An 8,058-nucleotide genomic window follows, 5' to 3' on the forward strand; every position below is an offset into this window, starting at 1 on the left:
GGGGCGGACGGGGCGGGGACTGCCACGGGGGCCGGGGCCGGGGCTGGCGGCGGCGCCGTGCCGTGCCGGGCTCCAGCCGCCACCGCCGCCTCTGCGCGCCGCCGCCTCAATTCTTCGACAGTGCCGGCCGCGCCTGCGCGATGGGCGCCCCCGCCCCGCCGCCGCCGCGATCCCAGCGCCGGCCCCTGCCCGCGCCCCCGCCACCGGCACCGCCACCGGCACCGGGGGTTCCTCCTGCCGCCGGAGGGCCACTGCGCCCCCGCCCCGTCTCGGCCCCGGGGAGGGCTGTGGGAGCGGAGAGGGACAATGCGAGGGGCGGGGGTGCGCTGCAGCTCCCTCCTTCTCTGATTTTATTTTTGTTATTGTTGGGTTCATTACTATTTCCTGCGCCGCCGAGGGGCTTTGCCGAAACCTCCCACCCGTGGGCGTAGTGACGGGCTCGATGTCCCCCCTTCTGCCTCCCGCCTCGCTCGCTCTGTGACCTTGGGCACGGCGTGGTGCCCGGGCTATCTCCTGCCGGGTCGGTCATCGCCACCGCCGGGCACGAGTCGGCTTTGTTCTCCCCGCCGGGCCAGGAGGCACCATTAGAAATAAATACAACGATTACCCAGTTTTGTTTTTTTTTTCTTAACTGTTGTCATTGTGCACAGGAAATAGGACGCTCTAGATTTCCTGTCATTTTCAACCACAAACCAGCGGTTCTCTAATGCAGATTAGCGAAATTCACACAGACTTAAGCAAACGCCGTCTCCTTCCCCCAAAAAACAAAAACCTGCAGACATGTTTCCCTGTGCCCCATACACGCTGCGAATTGCTCATCCGCTGCCTGCATCCACACCGAAACACAGGGCGGGGGCAAGGGAGGGAGGAAAAGAGGGTGTTCGCTCTTCCCCTTTGCCATGGAAGGTGAAGGAACCCCTCACCGGGCGCACCCCGGCACGTACGGCCGGCTGCACGCGTCTGCCCGCGCAGGGTAAACACGGCGAAGGTTGCTCCCTCCGACAGCCGTGCTCAGGCCGCCCTTCCCACGGCGTTATGTAGGTTACGGGGGAGGGAGGGAGGGAAGGAGGGCGGGAGGCGGGGGCCGGCCGGGGCCGGGGAAGCTCTGACGTCCGCTGCCGCCGCCGAGAGGTGGCTCCCCGCTGCTGGGAGACGCCCGACGGCGCGGACGGGGCGTTGTGGGGCCGGCCCCGGGAAGAGCGCAGCCTGTCAGCTGCTCTTCCTCGGCCCGGCGCGGGGGTCGGGCGGGCGGTGGGGGCAGCAGTCACCCCACACTCGGCCGGGGCCGGGGGCTGGGTATGTCGCGGCCTCCTGTGCGCCCTGGGGCGGCCGTGGTGGGACCTTGATTCACCCTGCCCCGGCCTCCTCGTCGTCCTGGCGCTGGCTCCAGCGCTGGCCCTCCCTGCCAGGTTGGGTGACTTAGCAACTGCACGCCCGGCTGAGCGTCCTGGCGGCGCCGGGCTGTACAAACGAAATCAAAATCCGCCCCAGCCCCCGAATCAGCCCCGCACGTCGGCGGCGGCCAGGGCTGCTGCCCCGGGGGCTGCCCCCGGAGCCTTCACAGCTCGTACCCGCTCTGAGGTGGCCGGCCGAGGCCGGGGGGCAGGAGCAAGGAGAAGGGGACAATCCTGCCGGGGCACCGACGTGCTCCCGGAGAGCCAAGGGTTAACATCGGCTCGCTTTTACCGAGCAGCCCTCCTTTCGCATTGCATCGAAGTCCTTTAAAGCTGTTTCTCTTCCCTCCTCCTCTCCCCGGCTGGAAAGGCGATTTATCCATGCATGCTAAGTAAACAGAGCTTTGTTTTCGTCTTCCACCCACTGCCCTCTTTCTCCAGCTCGAAGCTGGAGCCTCGCCAAGCCGGCTGCAGCGATCGCTGCCTCCACACACACACACACACACACACGGGGGGAAGAAGCCGGGTTTCTCGGATGAGGCAACGAGCCTGCAATTGGCAGGGACAAGGCAGGAATTGTAATTGCACTTCATCATGTGATGGCTTATGAAAGAGGAAGTTTGGATGTTTTAGTCACGTACTCCTTTGCCCTCTTGCTTTAGCCTCCAGGTTCTCCGAAGGAAAAAATTACATATATTTATATATACTGGTGGAAAGCCAAGAAACAGTGTGTTTGCACATTTCAGATCATGAGCAGAGCTGGAGTGCTAGCTGAGCGAGGCTGCAGGGGAAGAAGAAAGCAAGGCTTTCAGCTGTGGCAGGCTTTTAACTGCAGGACAGAAAATGTGATCTGTATTCATTTTCCTTTATTTCTAATCAAAACTAGCTGCATGGAAAAGTCAAGACGAGCCGTATTCTGGTTCTGCCACATTTACTGCCTTTGAATTCATTCTGGTGGAAAGGCAAAAAAAAGCCAAACAAAAACCCATGTTACTGAGCTCAATGTCAAAAAGCTGATAAAAAATAGTGGCAGTGCTACATAGGAAATGCGGTTTATGTATCAAATCACAAAAAAAATACCTCAAAGCTGCTGACTGCTACAGAGGTAACTGCACAGGAATCAAGCAAATAATGCGTTTGTTTCTTGTTCCCTTTTTTTTCTCATTTTTGAAACAGAAACCATCCTTTTGTGCCTGATCTTTGAGAAATACTGCTTGCTATGACACACCAAGGCTATAGATAGGAGCAGTGAGTGCTGGAGGGCGTCTGATGGGATGTGGGGCTGTGCAGGTCTGGGGCAGTTTCTGGCCAGGGAGCACCATGGTAGTATAGATGGGGGTCTAGCACGGTGTGGAAAGCCTTTGTCTTGTTCTGGTGTGCCCAATATCATGGGTTAGGGAAAGAAGGGAGAGGAGAGGTTGAAGAGGGCAGCTCTTTGAGATGATCTCTGTCTGCCACCCCTACATCGCCATGGTAAGCCCCTTTTCACCGTGTGGTTTTTGGCTTTTTTCAGTGAACCACACTGAGATTTTACTGTGTTTCTCTTTCTCCCTGCAGGATCCTATTTACTTTCCCACCTGTCCTCTGTGCTAGTGGAAGTGATCGCATGCAGATCCTTGTCCCAGAACTGTGCCCCCAGCCTGCACTTTACCCACATATTCATCCCTCATGGGGCCTACCCTTCCTTCTGTGTCCAAACCAGTGCTCCTCACCTGCTCTCCTGTGCCCTTGGCATTCCTCTTTCCCTCCCCATCGAGAGCTGTTTCACATACTCATCCAGCTCTTATTGGCATCCTTGTGTTGCAGCAGAAGTCCTGCAGAGTAGTATCAAAATGGCCAGAGCCAAGACAGAAAAGCGATTATGTTGGAGAGTGCTACCAACTCTCCTTCATTGATCCATAATGAATTATGGAGCTTGTTCTCCTAGAACTGAGAGAAGAGAGGCTGGGAATAGTCCTTGAGGTTTTGGATTTGGTCAGATGCAGGTGATTCTGGGCAAACAATGTTAGTGCCATAGGGAAAAAAAAAAGATACCGATGCAAATGAGAGTGTAATCAGGCACAGCTTGTTGACATAAATAGGCTTTGGACAGGCTCATGGTAAGCCACCGATCCTGCAGATGTTTACAACCACTTATAACTTTATTCACGGGAGCATCACTATGAATGTAAAGCCATGTGCACTTACATGCTCACCGGGTGAGAGCATGCTTGCCTGAGAGCCGCTTGTCAGTGGTGTGCTGACGGCTGCCCTGTAGCCTGGAGCTGACTGTTGATGGCAGGAGCTGACAGAGGCACTGGCACAGAAATACTCTACTGAGGCTGGAGAGAGGTCACTGCACTAGCTCCCTGCAAGGCAGGACATGCCAGAGGATTGAGAGGGACTCGAGCAGCTACTCAGTGTCTGCCCTTTCCCATACATGGTGCCTTTTATTAACTCCTTGAAAACAGCTGCATTGAACGCTGCTGTTTCGTGTTAACTTCTGAAGAGCTGTGAGGCTCCAAAGCAGAGCCTGCCTAGAAAAGGAAACAGCAGAAGGAGACTGGTGTACCATCTCCTAAAATATGTATGTATGCTGATATTCTGCTCCAGTGTTTTGCTTTAGATAGTTTGGGCAGGACTAGTTACAAGAGCCTGGGTGCTACAGCTTCTGCTCCATTGGTGGGCTCTACCCTAGACAGCTTGGAGCAAAAATTGCATGCTTTCTTTAAAAAGGCAAACAATTCTGGTTTTAACTGTGCAGTGGAGTTGACTTTATGCGTTCTTTTCAAGCAGGAGTAGAAAAAAGCATCAAGGAAAAGATCATGGAAGTACTTAAGAATTTCAGAAGTTGCTATCCTTGGAAGAGAAAGAAAAACTTCAGAGAAACACTTCCAGATACCAGAAGAAAGGGTAATTGATGTGGAAAAGCTTCCGTCCCTTATCCCCAGGCTGGGTAAATAGGCATATCGGGTTATCCCCTTCACACCCCGCCTTGGTGCTCTGCATTTTGAGCCACAGTCAGCAATTGTCTGCATCCATGGGCGATGGGGGCAGGAATGTGGTGGCGGGGGGCTTCCCGAGGTGCAGGCAGAGCGGCCGGCTGGCCGGGTGACCCCTTCCCAAAATAAACAGGAAGCCCAGGAAGCCGTGACCCCTCCATGACACCGTGCTGGCTCTGATCCCTGCCTTCTGTGCGGGAGTACAGGCTTCCAAGTACCCTTCGAAAATTGGACAGGGGCGTGGACTCCACAGGAAACGTTACAAAATAAGAACAGAAACAGATCATCTGTTGAAAAAATTACAGAGGGCTTTAAAACTCCTTCTTTTTAAGCTCCCAGATAGTTGTATGCCTTGTCTGTGCTTCATTCCCCTGAGCCCATGATGATGCAGCATGCAGAGCCCTGAGTAGCTGCAGAGGGGCAGAGCTTCCCTTTCTGCATGTGTGGAAGGGTTTCTTTGCCTGAGCAAAGCACAAAGAGGAGCCCCAGGGAGGCTGAGCCAAGGGCTTTCTCAGATGGGCTGAGGAGTTCAGGCTGGGAAATGCTTTTTTCCTGTTTGTGGGAGTTGGCAGTGGGGTCCTCACACAAAATAAAAGTCAATGAGGCCCAGACCTTCTTGAAGCATGGGCCAGGGCTGTTAATGTTGTTTCCAACATGGGAGTTCCTGCATTACCCAAACATCCCACTGAAGCAGCAAACTGGCGCTTGCTGACAGCTCCAGCTGGCAAGTTACCTCCTGGGCCTGCCAGAAGAACTTGCAGTCCCCAAAGGCCTCCCTGCCTCGACTGCTGATGGCCATGGCCCCACAGTTTGGGGCAGGACAGGACCACCATCAGTGGGGCAGGCAGCCCAGCTGAAGGTACTCTGTGCTGCTGCTGACCTCCAGGCTTCCTGGCAGCACCAGCCATTTTGCAATCCCATTTTTCTACTTACCCAGCGGTTGCCTTGTCCTCCCTGCAGGGCACAGGCACCTGGAAGGGCACTCTGGGGGAAAGGTGGTAATGGATTTGGCCTCCTCACAAATCAGCTAGTTCAAAGAGACTTGAAGAGAGAGAAGAGAGGAGAAGTGGATCCCCTCTCTGATTCCCCAGCAATTGCTAGGATTTTATAGCTACCAAACACTGGGTAGCTAACCAGACATGCTCACCTAGCTGGGTAGCAAGATGAACTGTGCTAGTGCCCTTCCCTGCCCATGCTTCCCTGTCCCCCTGCCCTGTGAAACACTTTAACACAGGGAGCAATGTGCAACTGCTAAAGGAGAGTCCCTTGAACAGGCCAGTCTTCCTTCCACAGGAATTTTGGCCATCAGCATGCAAAGGCTGCAAAATGGTGCATTAGGACGCAGCCCTGGTTTGTTCCAGGCACATTGAGATATGGTTGAGGTGACCATGTTTCTGCTAATCATTGCAGCTATACTATTTCAATTTTGCAATGTAAAGAGCCAACAGAAATGTACCTAAATCTGAGAAAACATGAAATAGAACCAAAATTTGTTTTTGGCATCCTGGCACTTCATCTGATTCTCTCCCTTTCTCTCCTCCTGATGCCCAGGCAGTACCCCTCCTTTGCAGGGAGCCCCTCAGGGAGCATTCTGCACAGTCAGAGGAGGGAAGAAATGCTCTTCTCTGTGCTTCAGCCCATAGCCTTATCTTTTTGATGACTGCAGTGTAATATGTAAGTAAAAACAAGTAAAAAAAGAGTATTTTTGTCTTCTTGTACATTCTGTCATATGAGTAGTATAATACTGTGTAGCAATGCTGAGGAGCAATACTTACGAGTTCAGGCATTATTGATGCGTTCGTAAACTTAGAGCAGATCTGTATTGCATTACCTCATCCTGTCCATGTGTAGTTTCAGGCAAAAAAATCATACACATCTGTTTTCCAGGAACATACATCCCTCCTGCTCAAGCTGAGCTCCAAAGAGAGGTGCCTGCTAGGAAGTACAGTTGAGTTCATATTTGATTAAAAGAACACTAGCAACATTAATAACTGGTACACCTGTGCTGGAATTGGCAATTAAACTCCGTCTCCTCCTGCGAATTTTAGTCATTAAAGGAACTTGCCAAAGGCTGGGACTTGGGTATCACTTAGTCTCCCAAATAGGACTGGATGAGGGACCAGTCATCTTCATAATGGCTCCTGCCAAGAACCTTGCATCATGCTTGAGGAATGGGCATGTCAGTGAGCTCGCTGGGGTGGCTGCAGAGGCTGCCTGCACAGCCACCACTCTCTTCTGATTCAGGGGTCTTGCATGTACTCCTGGAAGGTGCCAGACAGGCATCCCTCAACAACCTGCCCCCTAACACATCTCATCACAGTCTCCACACACAGTTCATCATGATCAGGAGCACTAAGCAGCTGCCTATTTGCTCCATGGTCTGCTTCCACTTCCCATACACCTTGTGCAGCCTCAGAGGTTAATGACTTTTGAATATTGCAGATCTGGGATGGGTTTCAATGGCTGATCCAGAGGCAAGAGGGTGATCATCTTGATCATCCATTTTCCCTCTGCCAGTTACTATTATTGCTAACTGCTGTTCCACACACATTGTAATTAAGTGGAAAAAATACAGACCAAATGAAAAAGGGTACAAGCCTCTCAAAAACATCTCTGCTTTAGCTGCAGCCTGACTCAGCCTTCAATTAACATTCTTACTTAAAATAGTTTTGTTATACAGCTTTTGTTAAATCTTACATAATAGCAGACCAAATCACCACCCCAGAGCACCATGAGCTTGGCCCTGGTTTCCAGAGCACCATCTCATCCTGTCTTTGATTCAAATAGTCTTGGATATGGGTGAGCTACTGGAGGAGAGCATGCAGCACACTTGCAGCTTTGCCTTGGTGGGCACAGTGAGCTGGTGCTGCCACTAGAAGAAGTGGTCCCACTCTCCCCCACTCTGGCTGCTTGGTTCTGCCTAACGCTGCCCTTGGCATCTTGCCTACATTGCTGCTGGAGCAAATCCGGCAGCACCAATAGGTGCAGAGCAGCTAAACCTGCCCAGGTGCCCCCATCCTGCTGTGCTGAGGGTGCTCCTGGGGCAAAAGGGAGCAGGCCGGGATGGGAGGCTGGGAAGGGACCTCAGCAGTGGGATCACTTTGGAGCTGTAGCAGAAGCCTCTCATGCTGCACCTCATGCTGCACCTGTACCCATCCCGTCACTCACCAGTGGCTGTGCCCCACCTCATCAGGCTGCTGAAGTGCACACTGGGGAAGAGGGAGGGACACATGGACCAGCTGGGCTTCCAAGGGTCACGGGGCCACTCTGGATGTAGGTCTGCCATTTCCTACCACGGTCTGAGGAGCTTGAGAAGTGGGATCCATCTCTTGCAGAGCACTATAGCATCCCTGCCTCCATCACCAACACTGATAATGTGGGGAAACCCCTGCGTTGCAGAGGAGTGTCCTTATGGCTCAGTAGAGCTACAAAAACATTTAAGTACCAGCATGATTTTTTTGATGTTATTCTTATTGGGCCTGGTGTCTAACTGGTACAAAATTGGAATAAAACATGTGTGTGTGTGTATATTCATTTATGTGCGTGCCCACAAAATATAAAAGGGGACTTTGTATTAAAATCTGGAAAATTGGCACATGGGATGCAGGTATGAAGGGAGGAAGATACTCCTTTGTCTACTTCAGCTTGGGGGACTACTTTCCATTTGAAGCCATTGATGTCAA

At 52.6% G+C, this 8,058-nt stretch overlaps 1 long non-coding RNA gene across 2 annotated transcripts; it reads left to right on the forward strand.

Annotated features, from left to right (window-relative positions):
- The first annotated feature begins 867 nt into the window (after positions 1-867).
- On the forward strand, positions 868-8,058 carry LOC113953816. Of its 2 annotated transcripts, none has more exons than XR_003530023.1 (4): positions 868-1,037; positions 4,170-4,286; positions 5,927-6,049; positions 6,263-8,058. It is a non-coding gene; the product is annotated as an uncharacterized LOC113953816 (long non-coding RNA). The 2 variants fall into 2 exon arrangements; XR_003530024.1 differs by lacking the exon at positions 868-1,037 and adding an exon at positions 3,235-3,960.

Source organism: Corapipo altera, unplaced genomic scaffold, assembly GCF_003945725.1.
Source record: "Corapipo altera isolate COAL_440 unplaced genomic scaffold, ASM394572v1 2c, whole genome shotgun sequence".
In the NCBI taxonomy this organism is placed as follows: domain Eukaryota; kingdom Metazoa; phylum Chordata; class Aves; order Passeriformes; family Pipridae; genus Corapipo; species Corapipo altera.